A 21,001-nucleotide genomic window follows, 5' to 3' on the forward strand; every position below is an offset into this window, starting at 1 on the left:
TCTGGAATTAGAACTTAGGTTTTCTGATCTTAGTTTTTGAGCTCTTGATCACTGTTAATACCCCGCCTCTCCTCCTCCTTTTTGCTCATGGCCCTATCTGGCTTTCTCTCAGGGATAGGCTTGGGATTTATTTAATAAAACATCTCCCTGTCATGTGCTGAATTTACTCACCACCAATTTTCTTCAAGTAATTAATTCTTACTTATTCTTGTAGGACCAGGTCAAAACTCATGTCTCCTACAGGAAGCCTTCCCCAGTCTTGTCATTTCTCCTCTTTAACAATGGCCTCTCCTAAATTCTTTCCAAAGAAATGTAAGGCCAATTAACTTAATTAATAGTAACCAGAGGCATCTGTTCCTATCTCAGGGAAAGAAACTGGGTTCAAATGTTTATGCAGATGTTTAAGGACACAGGAATTATCTGATAGGAGAAAAAACAACATGGACTCACTGTTGGCCCACAGTACTCACCTATTAATTTGACCATGGACACAGGCCAGCCTCAGGTCCAAGTCAGTCTTTCTGGTTCCAAGAGACAGAAGGAGATGGTGGAGGAGGAGGAGGAGGAGGAGGAGGAGGAAGAGGAGGGGAAGGAGGAGGAGGAGGAGGGGGGGAGGAGGAGGGGGGGGGGAGGAGGAGGAGGGGGAGGAGGAGGAGGAGGAGGAGGAGGAGGAGGAGGAGAAGGAAGAGATGATGATCACTTTAAGTACTTTTTTCATTACTGTAAATCTGGCTATTGCTAGGAAGTTTTTTATCAAACAGCCACACACAGCAAGACTATTATTTTATCTAGAGATCTATTATAAATTAAATAGAATAGCAATTTCTGAATAGGGACTTTCAGAATGGTAGAATAATAACATCCCCTAACCCACTTATAATAAGCAGCAACAAGCCTGGTGTTGTGGAACATGCCTACAATTCCAGCATTTATGAAGCTGAAGCAGGAGGATAATGTGTTTAAGGTCAGCCTGAGTTGTATAGTAAGATTCTGTTTCAAACAACCAACCCCCCCCAAAGGCCAAACCAAACAAACCAAAAACAACAATTTAAAAAACCCACCAGTGATGCTAAGGACTGGTACTGTAGTCAGTGGTTGAGTGCTTACACAGCACACACAATATACTTGGTTCCATCCACAGTACCTGTAAAACAGAAATAATAAAAACCAGCAATGACACTATTGGCAAAAACCGTTAAAATTCAACTTTTTCCATAGTGTAAAAATTAACCAAAATTCCCCACAATCATAGGGGCATCTATTCCAGCAAATCATAGTCAGGGTACAGATCTTTGTGGCCTTTTAACTTGCCCTATTCTCACACTCATCTCTCCTGCTCCATCTTGAAAACCCAGGAAGCTGTAAGACCCAACTGCTGGCGTCCAACTGAAAAAAGAGTTGGACTCTTACCCCAGACCAAAATTATCTCAAAATGGGACAACCAGATTAATGTATTAGGTAAAAATATCAAACTCTTAGAAGAAAACAGGGTGTACAGCTTCATAATCTGAGAAATTCCCATGAACATTTACAATGAATAAAACAAGAGACACTGTATATTTTGGCCCATGGCTATGGAGTCAGTTGATGGTTATACTTAATATTTATAATTGGTATAATTGGTATGGCTCTTATTTGGTGGTACTGGGGTCTGAACTAAAGACCTACACTTGTTAGACAGGCACCACATGTTTTATAAGAAGGTTTTAACGTCTTTTTCTTTTATTATTACTATTGTATTTTTTGGCTGGTACTGGGTCTTGAACTCAGGGCCATCACATTCTTGCTTGGTATTTTCTGCTCAAGTCTGGCACTCTACCACTTAAGCACACTTCTGCTTCTTGCTTTTGGCTGGTTGATTGGAGATAAGAGTGTCTTGGACTTTTTTGCCCAGGCTGGCTTCAAACTACAATCCTTAGATCTCAGTCTCCTGAGTAGCTAAGATGACAGGGATGAGCCACCAGTACCTGGATGCTTTTCATTACTTTTCAAATAGAGTCTTGCCCATGACCCAGGCGAGCTTGGATCACAATCCTTGTATTTTTGCTACATAGATGGGATGACAAACATGTCCCACCGTACTCAACATTTGGGTTGAGATATAGCATGGTAAAGTTTTTGCCTGGGTTGGTTGGTTTTGAACCACAATCTTCCCAATTTCAGCCTCCCGAGTGGCTAGAATTCAGACATGAGCCACCACACCTGAGTAATTTATACCTTCCAACTCTCACTAAAACATGCCAACAATAGTATTAGAGATAGGTAGCAGTTAGCGATGAATGAAAGGGAACTGCAAAGGAAATTTAAAATGGAGGATGAGATCACAGGATCTCTGCAAGATTGGCAAATGACCTCAGCCCTGTAGACTGGGCCTGGAGATAGGAAGTTCTTATAGACAATCTCACTAAGTACTAACAACTCTAATGCTGTTGTTCTTACTCTAGAGACAAACTACTTTCAGTCTATCAAAAGTGTATTTGTCGCTGGGCACTGGTGGCTCATGCCTGTAATCCTAGCTACTCAGAAGGCTGAAATCTGAGGATTGTGGTTCAAAGCCAGCCTGGGCAGGAAAGCCCGTGACAATCTTATCGCCAATTAGCCACCCAAAAACCAGAAGTGGCATTGTGACTCAAGTGGCAGAGTGCTAGCCTTAAGCTGAAGAGCTGAGGGACAGCACCCAAGCCCAGAGTTCAAGACCCACGACCACCAAAATAAATGAATGAATGAATGAATAAATAAATAAAATGGGTTACCCACAAAACTACTGATGTATATGAAATATAAAATAGGGCTGGGTAGGTGGCTCAGTAGTAGAACGCTTGCCTTGCATGCATGAGGCCCTGGGTTCGATTCCTCAGCACCACATAAGCAGAAAAAAAAGCAGGAAGTGGCACTATGGCTCAAGTGGTAGAGTGCTAGCCTTGAGCTGAAGGGCTGAGGGACAGCACCCAGGCCCAGAGTTCAGGCCCCATGACCAGACCCCCCCCCCAAAAAAAGAAATGTAAAATATGGCCATGTATGTAGACCTTAAAGTGAAGCAAGGTGGGGGTAGTGGTGCATGCCTGTAATTACAATACTCAAGAGTTTGAGGCAGAAAGATACTGAGTAGAAGCCATGTAGGCCTATGTACCCTGGGCTATCTGGGGAGACCTTATCTCAAAAAGCCCCCTCTAAAAAAAGTGAACAGAATTTTATCAGATCAAAAGAGTGAAACTTCCATGGCTGTAACTGGAAATAATATTGTATTTTCCTCCAGTCCAATGAAAAGAGATGAACAAATAGTTCTTTATTCTCTAGTAACTAAACAGTTACTAAGGAAAATGGAAGAGTTAAAATTCTTCACAATTTCATCATTAATGCCTTGTAAGTGTCTTATGAACAATTCAAATGAATAATTTGTTTCATATGGGGAGGAAAACATTCATGTCCTTGCAGTAAAATAGAAGTAATTTTTATAAATATGTCAGGATAATTGGCTAGGCATGAGACAGCTTAGTGGAACTACCTCTTCCTGGTGCAGTATTCCAGGGCTATCAGATACTGTTAAAGCACTGTTAACGTTAATGATAGGCCTTTGTTAAAAAGCACCTTTTAAGGCTTACTCTTCCCATAAATAAGCAAAGATGTTGGAGGTACAAGGAAATTTGACTCCCTGACAGTTGTTAGACTCTTCCCAGCATAGACCAGCTATACTGAGTGGAGAACTGACAGCCAAGCAGTCCTATTTGGCAGATGTGTGAATTGCCCTTATGTAAGCCCAGCTGCTTTCAATATTCCACAGACATCTTGAGGAAGTTACATAGTAAAACCACAGCTGCTTACTGTCAAAGAATAACTCTGGCTCTAAGAGGAACTATTTCATTTGCAACTGTCTGAAACAGCTTGCTGTGGACTCTTTTTGCCACCATAAGCCTTAGTGAACTCCATCTAGCAGGCATTTTCATCCAGACTAGAGACAGACAACTTTACCTGGTGGTCCAGTGGAAGGTCTATAATTGATGCAAACACAGACCTTCATTTGCATAAAGGACTACACTGTGCCCCAGTCCTTCTTTTTCACAAAGCACTATATTGTGATTGGCGCAAATATAATCCCTAATTTGCATAAAAGACTATTGAGAATGGTGTAAACATACTGTAGTGCCGTTCGTTCTTTATCTTCATAAAGGATTATCTTGTGATTGGTGCAAATATAGTACTTCAATTTCATAAAAGTTGTACTGGGACTGACATTTCAAGTACACTTGCCACCCTGGGTTCCTCTGGGTACCACACACCTAAGTATTTCATAATCAATCACTCCTGGGCGTTGAATCTTCTGAGCCTTCTCCACGGGGTTGGGCATTAGGGGGTTTCCTCATGGGACCAAGCACCTTGACCTCTGTCCCCTTAAGTACAGACCCAACCACTCTACTCCCCACCACCCCTTGCTCAAGAAAGCGATTGAGCACCAGAGCCCTGAGCTGAAGAGAGAGCAAGGGAGCCAGAGAATGAAGAAGGGACCTGGAAGCAAAGCTGGATTGCCTGAGCTAAAGAGGGAGCCAGGAAGCAAAGAGGGAGTTGCATAGTGTGGGAAAAGAGAGCCAGGGAGCTAAGAGGGAACCTAAGCAGCAGCTCAAAAGCACAGAGCATACATATACTAGATATTGCAAATAAGGGAAACCATGGGACCTATGTTTCTTTGGGCCTGGCTTACTTCACTTAATATAATTTTTTCTAAGCCTTTCCATTTCCTAACAAATGGGGTAATGTCATTCTTTCTGATGGAGGCATAGAATTCCATTGTGTATATATACCACATTTTCTTGATCCATTCATCTACTGAGGGGCATCTGGGTTGGTTCCATATTTTAGCTATGGTAAATAATGCTGCAATAAACATAGTTGTGCTGGTAGCTTTAGTGTGGTCTTGTTTGGGTAAGCAGAAAAGGTCAGATAATGTGATGTTAGGAAAATGAACCCTTAGATATGTATTTAAATGTTTTTTTTTCTTTCATACATTTGTTTCTAACTCATTTATAAGATTATTTCTTTGTTGCTTTGTATGTCCCTCCCCCACAGTATAACCCCTGCTTTCACTATATTTGATGTCAGTATAATTTGTGGAGGAGATGGGGAAAAACAAGTCGTTTAAGGATACAGGTGGACCTGTTGCAACTATGAGAAGTACAAGTTGTCATATCGAAAACGAGCTTTACAACTTTGGTGTGGGGGGGGGGGTTTGGGTGGGGGGCGGAGGCTGGGAAGGGATGTGAAGGGTAAACAAAGGAGGAGGCTGCAATGCTTGATAAGAAATGTACTCATTATCTTGCCCATGTAATTGTAACCCCTCTGTACAGTATGTTCACAAAAAATAAAAAATAAAATTAAAAAAAAAAAAAAGCACAGAGCACAGGAGCGGAAGAGGGAGCCCGGAAGCCAAAGAGGGAACCTGGGAGCCTAATAGGGAGGCTGGGAGCTGAAGAGGGAGCGCTGGGGAGTGAAAAGGCAGCAGGGGAACAAAGTGGGAGCCCGAGAGGGAAAGGGGGAACCCGGCAATGGAAGAGGGCACCCCAGAGACTAAGAAGGAGGCCACCGGAAACCCTGGAGCCCCAGAGGGAGCATGGGAGCACAGAGGGAATACCAGGAACTAAAGAGGGAGGGCTGGAAATCAGAGGGGGCTCAGGAGCAAAAAGGGAGCAAAAGTTTGGACCTAGAGCCAGACTTTATAGCCAAGAGCTTACATGAACAGGATGGCTAGTGCCTACGAAATTTCAGAAATAAGATTAAATTTTATTTTTATTATAAAGGTGATGTCCAGAGGGGTTACAGTTACATAGATAAGATCATGAGTACATGTCTTTCTTCTTTTTCTTTTTGGTTGGTCTTGGGGCTTGAACTCAGGGCCTGTGCTCTTTTGCTCAAGGCTAGTGCTCTGCCACTTTGAGTCACAGGGCCACTTCCAGTTTTCTGGTGGTTAATTGGAGATGAGTCTCATGGACTTTCCTACCTGGGCTGGCTTTGAACCTAGACCCTCAGATTTCAGCTTCCTCAGTAGTTAGGATTACAGGTATGTGTTACTCTCACTAGGGGAGTACATTTCTTTTTAAACAGTGTTATCCTCTCCCTTGTTTCACCCATTCTCCCCCCACTTCCCAACCCCCCCCAGTTGTAAAATTCAATTCCAACATAGTGTCTGGTAAATAAAGTATCCCAAACCACTCAGCAGGACCCCCACACATATCCCCACCTTTTCAAAACTAATTAAATCTCACATATGCTTGAGAATGCTCTCCCTTTTGTTACTGACAAATTCCTCATCTCTACGTAATCCACATTATTCCTAAAGGACTAGTGAAAATTAAGGTTTAATATTGAATATTGTAGTTAAGTATGGCGATAAGGAAGAAACACTAGGGCAAACACATCAGAGTGTCTTCCAACTCACTTGAAAGAAGAGTAAAATAGCCTGCTTATAGTCAGAAAAGGGGTGGGTAGAATACACCAACCATAGGAAATGGTCATACAAATAAAGAAGTATAGTTACACCAATCACAACAGATTTATTCAAATGAAGGGTTGTGTTCACATCATTCCTAGTGTATTGTATGTACAACTACAAAGTTCTGTTTGCACCACAGTACAGTCCTTTATTCAGATAAAGTGAAGTACTTGTCCCAATAAAACTGCAGTCTGCCCAGTGGTAGTGACTCAAGACTGAGCAAATCAGGAGGCTGAGATCTGAGGATCATAGTTCAAAGTCAGTAAGGCAGGAAAATCCCTGAGACTATTCTCTCCAATTACCCACCTGAAAAAATGGAAGTGTACTGTGGCTCAAGTGGTAAAGCGATAACCTTGAGCAAAATAGCTCAGGGACAGTGCTCAGACCCTGAGATAAAGCTTCAGAACAACAAAAAAAATCCCTGCAGTTCTTTTAAGATAATGGATTGCTTCAAACACAGATAAAAACTTATATGAAGATGAAAGACTATGTTTACACCAATTAGAGTATAATGATTTATGAAGATTAATACAGTATAGATGCTCTATGCAAATGAAGCAATGTGTTTCTGCCAATCACACTAAAGTCCTTTTAGACAGATGAAAGGCTGAGTCTGGAAAGGTGGCTTAATGGTAGAGTGCTTGCCTTGCATGCATAAGGCCCTGGGTTCGATTCCTCAGCAACACATAAGCAGAAAAAGCCAGAAGTGGTGCTATGGCTCAAGTGATAGAGCACTAGCCTTGAGCTGAAGAGCTGAGGGACAGTGCCCAGGCCCAGAGTTCAGGCCCCAGATTGACAAAAAAAAAAAAATAGAGTCTCCAGATGAAAGGCTGAATCTGATCAATCATAGAGTCTCCAGATGAAAGGCTGAATCTGATCAATCACAGTGTAATCAATTACAGAGATGAAAGACTACTAAGATGAATACAATACAGTAGTTCTATGCAAATGAAGTACTATGTTTCTGCCAGTCACAGAAAAGTGTTTTATGCAGATGAAGGGCTGAGTCTGACCTATCACAGTGCAGTCCTTTTCAGAGACGAGAGGGGGTTTCTACCAACATGAATACTATATCGTAGGTCTATGTAAATGAAGGACTATGCTTCTATCAATCACAGTAAAGTATTATGCAAAAGAAGGGATGACTCTGACCTATCACAGTTCAGTCCTATATAGACAAGAAAGACTGTGAAGGGATGATTTGGACCTATCACAGTACAGTCCTTTAAGGATATGAAAGACAGTATTTTTCTTGTTTTTGTTTTTTGTTTGCAAGTCCTGGGGCTTGAACTCAGAGCCTGGGCACTGTTACTATGCTTCTTTTGCTAAAGGCTAACACTCTACCACTTGACCCACAACACCAGTTACAGCTTTTCAGTGTATGTGGTACTGATGAATCAAACCTAGGGCAAGCACTCTATCACCAAACCACATTCCCAGCCTTAGGAGATGAAAGACGGTTTAAAACTGGATGCTGGTGACACATGCTTGTAATCTTCACTATGCTGGAGGCTGAGATTTGACAAACGTGGCTCAAAGTCAGCCTGGGCAGGAAAGTCCATGAGACTCTTATCTCTAGTCAACTATTCAGAGAAAGTGGGAAGTGGCACTGTGGCTCCAGTGGTAGAGTACTAGCCTTGAGCAAAAAGCAGCACAGGGAAAATGCCCAGGCTAGAGATGAAGCCCCAGGACTAGCCCCCCCCCCCAAAAAAAGTATCTACAAACATAGATAAAATACAATAGCTCTATAAAAATGAAGGACTGTTTTTCTGCCAAGCACTGTAAAGTCCTTTATGCAGCTGAAGGGCTGAATCTGATCAATCACAGTGCAGTCCTTTACAGAAATGAAAGACTGCCAATTTGAATATAATACAATAGGTGCATGCAAATGAAGGGCTTTGCTTCTACCAATCACAGTAATATCCTTTACGTAGATGAATGGATGAATCTGACCTATCACAGTGTTGTCCTTTACAGAGAAGAAAGACTGTAGTAATATGAATAGACTAGTGTAGGTCTATGCAAATGAAGGACTGTGTTTCTACCAATCATAGTAAAGTCTTGTATGCAGATGAAGAGCTGAAACTGACCTATCATAGTGTAGTCCCTTAGAAGAAATTCTCACAATATGAACCCAATAGAGTAGATGTATGCAAATGAAGGGTGTGATTCTACCAATCACAGAAAGGTAATTTTTTCTTCTGTTCGGTCTGGAGCTTGATATCTGGGCCTGAGCACTGTCCTTGAGCCCTTCAGTTAAAGTCTAGCACTCTGTCACTTGAGCCACAGCACCACTTCCGGTTTAATGGTATTTCATTGGACAGGAGAGTCTCACGGACGTTCCTGCCCAGCTTGACTTTGAATCACAATCCTCAGCTCTCAGCCTCCTGAGTAGCTAGGATTACAGTCATGAGCCACTGGCACTCCGTAAAGTTCTTTATGCAGATGAAGTCATGAGCTTGACCTATTACAGTGCAGTCGTTTCTACAATCATACATATAATAGAGTACCACCATGCACATGAAGGACTGTATTTCTGCCAATCACAGTACCTTCACCAATACAGTGTCTCGTGAGCCAAGCATCCCAAACCACTCAGTAGGACCTCCCACCACACCACATCCCCACCTTTTCAAAACTAATTATGCAGAACAAGGTTTGAAGCCACCTTGCTTGCAGTTTGAAGCCCACTGGGACAGGAAAATCTGCTAAACTCTTACATGCAATAACCTACTCAGAGAAAGCTGGAATTAGCATTATGGCCCCAGTGGTACAGTGCTAGAATAAAGCAAAAAGAAGCTCAAGGGCAGTACCTAAGCAAGAGTTCAAGCCCCAGCATTAGGCAACAACAAAAAAAAAAAAGGAAAAAAGGCAGTTTCTATCAACATAAATAACAGTAGCTCTATGAAAATGAAGGATTGTTTTTCTACCAATCACAGAAAAGTCTTATGGGCAGATGAGGGGTTGAATCACAATGCAGTCCTTTACGGACAAGAAAGACTTTCAAGAGGAATACAATACAATAATCCTATGCACAAGGAGGACTATTTCTGCCAATCACAGTATAGCTCTTTATGCAGATGAAGTAATAAGCCTGACCTATCACTGTGCAGTCACTTATGGAGATGAAAGTTTGAAGCTGAGTGCTAGTGGCTGGTGTCTATAATCCCAGTTACTCAGGAGGCTGAGATCTGAGGATCACAATTCAAATCTAGCCCTGGCAGGAAAGTCCCTAAAACTCTTATATCCAATAAACTGCTCCAAAAAAAAACCAGAAGTGGTGCTGTGGATCAAGTGGTAGAGTGCTCACCTTGAACAAAAGAAACTCAGGGACAACACCCAGGCACAGGGTTCAAGCCCCAGGACCGGCAAAACAAAGCAAACAAACAAAAAACCCCGCCAACAACAACAAGAAACAACTGTTTGCACCAAGTACATTACAGTACCCTATGCAAAAGGAATGTTTGTACCAGTCACAGTACATTACTTTATGCAAAGGAAGGAATGTTTAAGCTAAGCATAGTTCAGGCATTTAGGCAGATAAAGGATAAGTGCAGTCCTTTGTGAAGATGAACTGTGTTTGAATCCAACATAGTACAGTCCTTTTTGCAAATGGACTATTTGCACAAAACACAAATTGAAACATTTATGCAAATGAAGGACATGTGAAGGAATATGTGTGCACCAGAGTTAGATCCTTCATGAAGGGGAAGGGCTCTGTGCACAATCTTTTATGCAAATAGACTGTATGTACCAGTCACAGTACAATGTTACTACTAAACACAATATAATCCTTGATGAAAAGCTGAATCTGATGAATCAGGGTAGTCCTCTATGAAGACCAAGGACTATGTTTGCACCCAACAGTCCGATTTTTTGTTTTTGTTTTGTTTTGCAAATGAAGGACTGTGTTTGCACTCAAAACAGTATAGGCCTGATGCCAGTGGCTCATAATTCTAGCTACTAAGGAGACAGATCTGAGGATTATGATTGGAAGCCAGCATGTACAGAAAAGCCCCTGAGATGTGTATTTTTTTTGCCAGTCCTAGGGCTTGAACTCAGGAACTCAGGGCCTGGCACTGTCCCAGACCTTCTTTGGTAAGAAGCCAGCACTCTACCACCACTTGAGCCACAACACCACTTCTGGCTTTGTCTGAGTAGTTGATTAGAGATGTGTCACATTGCTGGGCACCAGAGACCCATACCTGTAATCCTAGCTACTCAGGAGATCTGAGGATTGCATTTCAAAGTCAGACCAGGCAGAAAAGTCTGTGAGACTCCTTTTTTTTTCTTTTTTGGTCCATCATGATGCTTGAAATCTGGGCCTACGCGCTGTCCCTGAGCTCTTCTGCTCAAAGCAAGTGCTCTACCATGAGCCACAGAGACACTTCTGGTTTTCTGGTGGTTCATTGGAGATAAGAGTCTCAAGGACTTTGTTGCCCAGGCTGTCTTTGATCTGCAATCCTCAGATCTCAGCCTCCTGAGTAGCTTGGATTACAGGTGTGAGCCACAGGTGCCATGCTTATGAGACTGCTATCTCCAATTAACCAGGAAATAAAACAGAAGTTGCACTGTAGCTCAAAGTGGTAGAGTGCTAGCCTTAAGGGAAAAATTGAGACAGCCCCTGGGCCCTGACTTCAAACTACATGACCAACACACACACACACACAGAATGTATTTGAATCACAATATAATCCTTAAGGAAGGACTGTGTTTGTACTAGTAACAGTACAATCCTTTGTGCAGATGGATTGTTCAGACCAAACATATTATAGTACTTTATGCAGATAAGGGCTGTAGTTTTTTATGAAGATGAAGGACTGTGTTTGCACCCAACAAAGTAAAGTCCTTGCAAATGAAGAACTGTATTTGTGCCCAGCACAACTCAGGTTTTTGTTTTTTTTTTTTTGCAAATGGATTAATTGCATAAAGTATAATACTTTATGTAAGCACATAAGGGCCTGAGTTTCGTCTGCCATGCCCAGTCTTTTAGGGTGATGAAAGTCTATGTTTGTACCCAAAACAGTACAGTCCTTTTTGGAAATAAAAGATTCTTTATACAAAAATAAGTAAAGAGTTTTATGCAAATGAAGGACTATAATTGCTCCAAACGCAGAATAGTTCTGCCTAAGGATGAAGGTCTGTGTTGTACCAAACACAGTCCACTCCCATACAGAAATTAAGGACTGGGTTTGTACCACAGTGCAGATCTTTATGAAGATGAAAGATTGTGTTTACAACCAACAGGGTACAGTTCATTTTGTAAATGAAATTCTGTTTGCAAAAAGCACAGTACAGTTCTTTATGTGGATGAAGGGTGTAAGTATAGGACTGTTTCCACCAAGAGTAGTACAGTCCTTTAGGCAGATGAAGAACTGTTTGACCCATCACAGTGCAGTCCTTTATGGAAAAAAAGACTATTTTGTACCAAAAATGTTCAGTCCTTATGCAAATGAGGGATTTTAATTATATCAATAATAATATAGACCATTATGAAGATGAAAGCCTGTATTTGCACCAAAAAAATTCTTCTTTAGAGAGATGTAGAATTATGTTTGGAGTTCTGCAATTGGACACTCCAACTGGAGATGCCAGTTCTGGCTTTTTGTGGATTAATTGGACATAGTCTCATGTACTTTTCTACATGGGCTGGCTTAGAACTGTGGTCCTAAGATCTCAGTCCACTGAGTAGTCAGATTAGAGGCATTTCTCTAAATTTTGACCAAACTGTAAATTCAATCTTCTATGTGTTTTAATATAATGTACTTTTTTTCTTAATGTGGGCACAGGTTTGGACCTGAAGATTATAGACTTAGACTCCAAAAAAGTTTCAGATTTATGGGGGGCTGGGAAGGTGGCTCAGTGGTAAAGCGCTTGCCTTCCATGCTTGAGGCCCTGGGTTCGATTCCTCAGCACCCATAAGCAAAAAAAAAAAAGCCGGAAGTGGTGCTGTGGCTCAAGTGGTAGAGCGCTAGCCTTGAGCTGAAGAGCTGAGGGGCAGCGCCCAGGCTCAGAGTTCAGGCCCATGACCGGACCCAAAATAAGAAAACAAAACAGATTTACTTATGTCAGCTGTTCAAGAGCAGTCACAAGGCCAGTAGGATTAGCAACTCCAGTAAGATTTGTTAGAAAGATAAATCCAGGGACCTATCAGATCAACTGAAAAAGCAACTATAGATGGAACCTAGCAATTTGTGTTTTAACAGGCCCTCCAACTGATTGTGTTTGGAGAAGTTTGAGAATCACTGGCTTTGGTTGCCTGCTATACTGTATCTTGCTTACAATTTCTGGCGGGTGTACCATTCCCTGCTGTGAAAGCCAAAGAGCAAGCCGGGAGCCGGTGGCTCACGCCTGTAATCCTAGGTACTTAGGAGGCTGGGATCTGAGGATCACGGTTCAAAGCCAGCCTCGGCAGGAAAGCCCATGAGATTCTTATCTCCAATAAAACCATTAGAAACCTGGAAGAGGCACTGTGGCTCAAGCAGTAGAGTGCTTGCCTTGAGCTGAAGAGCTGAGGGACAGCGACCAAGCCCAGAGTTCAAGCCTCATGACTGGTCAAAAAAAGAAAGAAAACCCAAAGAGTTCAGGAGTACTTCAAATGTTCACGCTATCAAGTCTGTGCATCTTGTACAACATTCCTACTAAGATTATACAACAAGGGGAGATCTTGCTCTTAGGTAATATTGATTTCTCTAGAGTGGTCCCTGGGTGTTGTATAGGCAAACACTCTAAAAAAAAATAAACTAGCTTGATGTGGGCATTGGTGGCTCATGCCTATAATCCTAGCTATTCTGGATGCTGAGATCTGAGGATCATGCTTTGAGGCCAGCCTGAGTAGGAAAGTCCTTGAGACTCTTATTAACCACTAAAACAAGCCAAAATGGAGCTGTGGCTCCAGTGTTAAGATTGCTAACCTTGAGCAAAAGCTCAGGGACAGAACGCAGGCCCTGAGTTCAAGCCCCAGGACCAACCGGCATGTGCAGACATACACTCCTCCCTCAAAAAAAAATTTTTTTTAAAAAACTAGCTTGGTTCTCTCTCAGTTTCCAGTTAGCACCACAAGACCTAAACGTAAATATGCTTGGATAAGCAAATTGTCTGAAGGAAACTTTTCCCTTTTGTTTACTTCAAAATAGAGGTTAAAACGCCATATTCAAAAAATGTTTGAAACTTCATAATCCAGGGAAATCAGGTTCTTCCCAGCAGATTTTTAAAACCGAATATGCATCTATGTCTAACTCCTTACCTATGATTAAAAGCAGATTGCATCCCTCGATCTGTAAAAGGTGAGAATAAAGTCTAAGGGTGAGAAAATAAATCCTTTCCTCAAGCAGAGGCTCTAACACAGTACTCAAAACAGAGCAAGTACAGAATTCAGAATCTGAAACTATCAGCTTTGATCATGCCAGTATAATCACCCTAAAGGGATTCTGCTCAGTCTTATCCATGCCCGGCCAACGACCCGTTTTAGCTGTTTCTTCCATCCGTTCGCCAGCTTTTTATAGCTCCTGTCTCCATCAAAAGATGTAGAACATTTGAACGTGAACGCGGACTACAATTAAATGCCCGCTCCGTCCTATGGTTACGTCATCAAACCGCACCCAACACTGCACTCGGTTCGTCACTTTTTTCCGACTCCACATCTTCATTCATTTTTGTTCCGCTTTCTCCGCTAAGCTGCTAGCCAGAACTGCCGATCTTTCGTCGGATAAGTATTACAAACGTATGCTTCGTCCATTTACCTGTGCCCGACGGCCCTGCAACCTCAAAGAATTAAGGCGGTGTCGGTGTCCAAAGGGTCACTGTTCCAGATACGCTCCATATGAAGGCGGACACGATAGAAAGTGCACCGCTTATTTCCTTTGCTCCCACAATCCTCTTCGCCCCACCTCGAGCCCTCATTTTAACCCCTTTGCAGCTAGGAGCTTTTGCGTGAACTTGCATACTGAGGCCTTTTAAGGCGTAAAAGCTTGTCCAGCGCCGGTGGGTCACGCCTGCTACTTGGGAGGCTGAGATCTGGGGATCGCGGTAAGAAGCCAGCCCAGCCAGAAAAGTCCCCATTAGACTCCTCTCCAATTAACCACTCTAAAACCGGAAGTAGCTATGTGGCTCAAGTTGTAGAGCGCCACCTTGAACCCAAAGAGACTAAGGGACAACGTCCAGGCTCTGAGTTCAAGCCCCAGTACTGGCAAACACACACACACACACACACACACACACACACACACGAAAAAAACAGCCAGGCTGCGGTGGTTCACGCCTGTAATTCTAGCTACTCAAGAGGCTGAGATCTGGGGATAGTTAAAAGGCCAGGGCAGGAAAGTCTGTGAGATTCTTTATCTCTAATAAGCCACCAGAAAACCGGAAGTGGCCCTGTGGCTCAAGTGGTAGAGTGCTTGCCTTGAGCTGAAGAGCTCAGAGAGCTCTCAGAAGAAAAAGAAAAAAAGAGCTCAGAGACAAATGAAAAACAAACAAACAAACATAAAAGCTGCCACAAAGGAGAGGACTCAAATAGTAATGGTCATAAGAAGCCCCAAGCTGCCTTTCACTGTGACACATAAGCCCCAATATTGCCTACTTAAATTGAGGCCACTGAAGAAAAAAGTACAAAATCCTCTCTTCATCTCACATCACTGTTGTGCTAAAGCTGGATAGTAGCAAAGATGTTGCCTGTTTTCAAACAATACTGAGACTCTAATATACTGTTTTGACTCCAGCCAAATTAGTGACAATTTCTATATTAGCTGTTTCTACCGTCAGATATTACAGCTTTCCAAAAAGAATAAGGAACTCCTCTTTCCCAGATGAAACAATACAAGAATAATGTTCATTCTTGGAATGTACAGGACCCAGGGCTCACACCACCACACTCAGTTCTCTGGCAGGTACAACTTCTTTCTCCCTGTCCCCAGGGAAGGAATAGTGATGGTGAAAGAACACAGGATGTCCCCAAGTTTCCAGTGGTAAATGAGGCACAATGCCTTTGTCCCAACTCTAAAGCTTTCACAACTCCCTGAACTGCTTCTACTCCTTCCTGGCATTTCAGAGCCTACTGTCCTTCATGCCTAGGAAATCCTCTGTATTTGAATTGTAGATGAACAATGTTGTCTTCCCCCCGCCCCCGCCCCACACCCAACCAAACCAATAATATCACTATGCCTTGGCTTGGCCTTCTACTTAAAGATGAGTAAATGTAAAAAGAAAACAGATGCCATGATAAGGATTTTTGCTCAATTTTCTCCATTTGTTCTTGGCCTTAACATTGATTGACATTGTGGTGCTCCAGAATTACTCTTTGAGACTGTACTAAAGCTGGTTTCCACCCAGCTTAGTTTTGTCTCACCTCCTTTTCCTGCTTCCTTCTTGCTCCCATATGTAAGAGCACTCCCTCAATAAGCCACTTATCTAAAAATTATGTCCTACATAGACTCTGCTTTAAGGAATCCCTTATGAAAGACTCACACTTATTTCCTGGTTGTTAAGAGGACTATGTAAAGGTGAACCTATTCACCCCTCCATTGTGGGTTGAGAAGCGATATCTGTCTCTGGGGAGATCAGGAGTAACGTAAGGTACTAGTAGACAGGATCCCTCAAATTGAACTTAGGCTTAATGCTAACTTGAAACAACACAAGGCTCAGCCTATTCCTTATATATCCTGCTGACACTAACACCTGTTCTGTCAAATTGGAAATGAAGACATAGGTGCTCATGCTTCATTTTAAATTTTTTATTACAGAATTTGAACAATTCTTAGAATTGTTAGAAAAAAAAGTTTGTATAAAAATTTGGTTTTGTTACTATTATTTTGTGATAGTAAAATAAGGGAGCTGAGTCTAAGTAATTTCTCACAGCTGTCCTGGTGCCTCTTGCTGGATGGAGGGAATTCTCCCACCCGCTCATCTCCCAAGCGCTAATCTTCCTGGCTCTTGGCTCCCTTCCACGCATCCAAGCTCCCTCATGCCTTCCCATTCTCTCCTGTCTTGGCTCTCAGTTTGCCTCCTCCTCTTTCGGTGAAGGTGGCATCCACCATCTCCTCCGCACTCCCCTCATGATTACTCACTTGCTCTCTGGAATGACACACCTCCCTTACCATGGCCTATGGCTTCTTTCTTCTCCTACCCTCAATCGGTGCTTTCTTTCTACATTCTTCGGGGGTTTCACCACACTCATGCACACTGATTCAGTTTCCTCACGATTGTGCGTCTTCAATCCTCCCCTGGGCTCTTTTTCCCCAACCCTGCAGTTAGCATTCCCTTGCCTTCTTTAGGGCCTGTGCCTCTTTCCACACTTTGGCCTCCTTGTTGTGCTTGTGGCACCCCACACATCTTTCCACTGCCTTTGCTCAATTGGCAGAATCTCTCATAGTCCCCTTTCTTGCCACTAGGTGCATCCCAGACTGGCTGTACTGGTGTGGCACAGCAGCTGAGACCCTTGTAATGTCAAGCTAATTGGGCAGTGGTGTCTCCTCCTGTGGTCTCCATTGGTTGCTTCTCCCCTGTGCAATGCCCATTTTCTTTTCTCTGAACAAAGCAATGCAGTATAGGAATAGTGGCTGAGGCACTATTGTCTTCCTTCAGAAACAACAAAGGAAGGCTGGGAAGGGACTCAGTGGTTGAGTACTTGCCTTGCATGCATTAGGCACCGGGATCGATTCCTCAGCACCACATAAGCAAAAAAAAAAAACAAAAAACTGCAAGTGGCGCTGTGGATCAAGTGGTAGAGCGCTAGCCTTGAACTGAAGAGCTGAAGGACAGAACCTAGGCCCAGAGTTCAGGCCCCACTACTGATGCCCCGCCCCCCCCCCCAAAAAAAACAGAAACAACAAAGGAAATCATCCTTAGGAAACAAAAACCCATGTACAATAGACTAGTGAGTAAAAGATTTGTCAGGCTGAAGGAACTTCACTCAATATGCAAATAAGTTGAATGAGAGGAAAGAAAAAAAATCAAACACAACTGTTCTCTTTTCTTTCTCCCTGTGTTGACCAGGAGGAAAGGATTTTTCAAGTAATTTAAAACAAAAACAGTTCTAGCACTTTATTGCTCCTGCTGCAAAGACAGCCTCCTCCACCCTTAGATTTCTTATTGTTCCATCGTCCTGAATACATGTAATTATTCTAGGTCTGGTATTATCCGTTCCACACAAACAGCAGAGTATCTTTCTCAACTTTTGTCCTATACCACAAGGATCTATCAAAAATAAGCATCCACAGAATAGGAGGAATTGAAAGGATGCTTCCCTGTCTAGTGGAAAATTTAGAGGAAAAAGATCCTGCACTTGCTATACACATGAGTACACGTACACACACACACACACACACACACACACACACACACACACACACACACACCTCAAAAGTTATATGGTTCTCTCAGGATTCGAAAAAGGCATAATTATAGTGCATCACACCCCTTCTATTGCACAATGCTTGGTCTATACTTTAGGGATGTAGTCTTCCACACACAGCCTGGAAAGCGACAGGCTCGTCTTCGAACTGCCTCAAGAGCCATCTGTCTTTTGGTTGCAAAACCGGATATGATTTCCTCCTGGGCACATGGCTCAATATATGTTTTTACATAGACAGGCATGGATGAGAAGTCATTTTTAAAGAACTCACATCCTGCCGGGCGCTGGTGGCTCACGCCTGTAATCCTAGCTACTCAGGAGGCTGAGATCTGAGGATCTCGGTTCAAAGCCAGCCCGAGCAGGAAAGACCGCGAGACTCCTAACTCCAATAAACCACCAGAATACCTGAAGTGGCGCTGTAGCTCAAGTGGTAGACCGCTCGCTTTGAGCTGAAGAGCTGAGGGACAGCGCCCAGGCCCAGAGTTCAAGCCCCACGATCGACAAAAAAAAAAAAAGAACTCACATCCTCAGATGTACATGTGTATAGACACATAGCTGAGCGAGGGAACTTTGCATTGAGAGGGGGACATCTTGTGGATTATCTTGGAATTGAGCATTTAAAGAAGGAAGGCCAGTAACAGAAACACCAAGGCCGATGATGGATGATACAACCACTTTATGAAGGACTTACTATAAGTCAGGCCCAGTAGTAGGAACTTTACATACATTCACTCACTTGATCCTCAGAGTAAGCCTAGAAAGTAGGGATTCTTTTCTTGTTCTGCAGGTAGGGAAACTGAAATTCGGGGAGATAATAAGTATCTTACCTAAAGCTTCACATCTGCTAAATGGAAATGCCAGGACTCAATATAGATTTCTGAGACTCAAAAGTTAACCTGTTTTCCTTGTAATATCACCAATACTCTTAGCAACACTATGAGAACTGGCACTCTGTAGTTCGTTGGTTAAGAGTGCAGGCTTTGGCGCCACACTGATTGAGTTTGATTCCAGCTCTGTTGGGTAGCCTTGACAAAGAAACATATCCAGATGACCCTATTGGCTCACTTCCTCCTTCTTTTAGGTAGTTTAGCAGAGAGCTGGCTCAGCTGCACCAAGCCTGTCTTCAGAAAGAAAAGGCTTTTGGCTAATGTTACTATTTCTCATAGGCAAAGCTGTTCCTAAGGCCTTCGGTATGCAGATGCTGGCCCTCCATAAGCATAGCCCATTTCCTAGTATGTTCCCTGGGACGAGAGGTCTTTTAGTATGTTTCTTACCACTTTAAAAGATGAGGTGCCATCGTAAGCCATCTCGGGTTAATCTATAAAGAATATGTCACGCAAGGTTGGGTCAGGGTTCCTTCTTGCTCATGGTGTACTCTCTGTTTGAGTCTAATTCTAATGTGCGGACCTAGGCAGACTCCACCCTTGCTGGAAACTTAACCACACAGAGTGCATACAAAACATCTCGGGCTGGCCTGGCAGGTGGCATAATGAGATTTCTGGGGACTGCATGCACTCTGCTCTGTCTTCACTTTTAAAGATCAGTCACACAGAAAGCCACAGTATATCTGTACCCTGTGGAACTCGGTGATGTGTACATGACTCCCTTCATGACAAAACTTGAACACACTCTGGTTTCCTCACCTCTAAAGAGGGTGAGATGAGAGCATTCAGAGCATCCATATAAACAGGACTGTGATGTTATTTAATAAGTACTCACTAAACATTAGCTACAAAGATAGCTGTAGTCAGACTAGAAAAGGATCTGAGAGTTCATTGGGCATAGGTCTCTTACTTTACAGATGAGGAAAGAGGCTTAGAAAATTGAAAGAAATTAAAACAAGGAGATTCAAGTACATAGTGGTACAATGAAAGAAGATCATCCTCTCCCAGCCCAATAGGATTTGAAACGGTGGTGTATAAAAACAGCTTTGTAAAATGAGTGCAGTATTATATACCCCAAGGGTGCCAACTACTTAAAAGCGCCTTTAATCAAGTCCTTTTAGAATGTGATAAGTCCCTCTCCCTTACCCTTCTCTCTGCCCAGCCAGATCATCGCCATGCTGAACATTTAAAAGCCCAGCTCAAAACATCACCTCTAAAAAGCTTCTCTTCTTTCCAGCCTCACCCTCACCTCCTCTGAATTCTTACAGCACTTGTCATCTCTGCATACCATTTAACACATAATACTCCCTTGTATTCTTGTGTAATGTTTCATGCTGTGAATCTCCTCTGCCTAGCTCAACTGTGGGTTCCTCAAAGGCAGGGAATATCTATCTCCACTTCTTCACCTGTCTTACACTCAGTCCAAGAATTAAGCTGAGTGACTACTGATAGATATGTATTATCTCTTTGCTAAGTTTTAGATACCTTTTATTAAAAACAAACAAACAAACGGGCACTTGCTGGGCAGGAGTGGCTCGCAACTATGATCCTAGCTTCTCAGGAAGTTGAGGTCTAAGGACCCGTTTGAAGCCAAGCCAGGCAAGAAAGTTCATGAGAATCTTATCTCCAATTTACCACTAAAAAGCTGTAAATGGAACTAAGGCTTAAGTGGCAGAATGCTAGCCTTGAGCAAAAAAAAAAAAAACTAAGGCAGAGCCTAGGCTCTGAGTTCAAGCCAAACACACACACACACACACACACACACACACACACACACACACACACACACACACACAGAGAGAGAGTAAAAAGCAGCACATTTGAGCCACCATAAAAAGTAAGTCAGATGTATACAATGCCAAAATACACAGGATTTATTTAGAAGCTCATTCAGAATGGTCCCTAAATACTACATACCGTGTATACTAGGAACTGTTTTTAGAAGTTTCTCTACACCTACATAATTTCCTTCTTGTATAAATTCATAGAAGGCATCAGGCTGAATTCCAAGCATTCTACACATATTACTTCATTGAATCCGTCCACTAAGTTAGGTACCAGAATATCTCCATTTTACAAATGGGAAAACTACACTCACAGTGGTAAGCCATTATGTAGGATCATAAAGCTAGTAAGAAATTAAATCCAGATTCAAATCACACACACTCTGGCCTTAGAGCTCACACTTTGAACAGCTCTTCTGCAGCACTTCTCCACCCCCACATTGGTCCTCAGCAGTGTGTGTGTGTGTGTGTGTGTGTGTGTGTGTGTGTGTGTGTGTGTGTGTGT

The 21,001-nt window shown here is 42.6% G+C and overlaps 1 long non-coding RNA gene across 1 annotated transcript; it reads right to left on the bottom strand.

Annotated features, from left to right (window-relative positions):
* Positions 1-220: 220 nt before the first annotated feature.
* On the bottom strand, positions 221-14,309 carry LOC122114903. Its single transcript, XR_006148665.1, has 4 exons — positions 14,224-14,309; positions 1,062-1,144; positions 471-517; positions 221-298 (listed from the first exon to the last, which is right to left on the bottom strand). It is a non-coding gene; the product is annotated as an uncharacterized LOC122114903 (long non-coding RNA).
* Between the last annotated feature and the right edge of the window lie 6,692 nt (positions 14,310-21,001).

Source organism: Dipodomys spectabilis, unplaced genomic scaffold, assembly GCF_019054845.1.
Source record: "Dipodomys spectabilis isolate Male_0828 unplaced genomic scaffold, ASM1905484v1 ptg000113l, whole genome shotgun sequence".
NCBI classification, from domain to species: Eukaryota; Metazoa; Chordata; class Mammalia; order Rodentia; family Heteromyidae; genus Dipodomys; species Dipodomys spectabilis.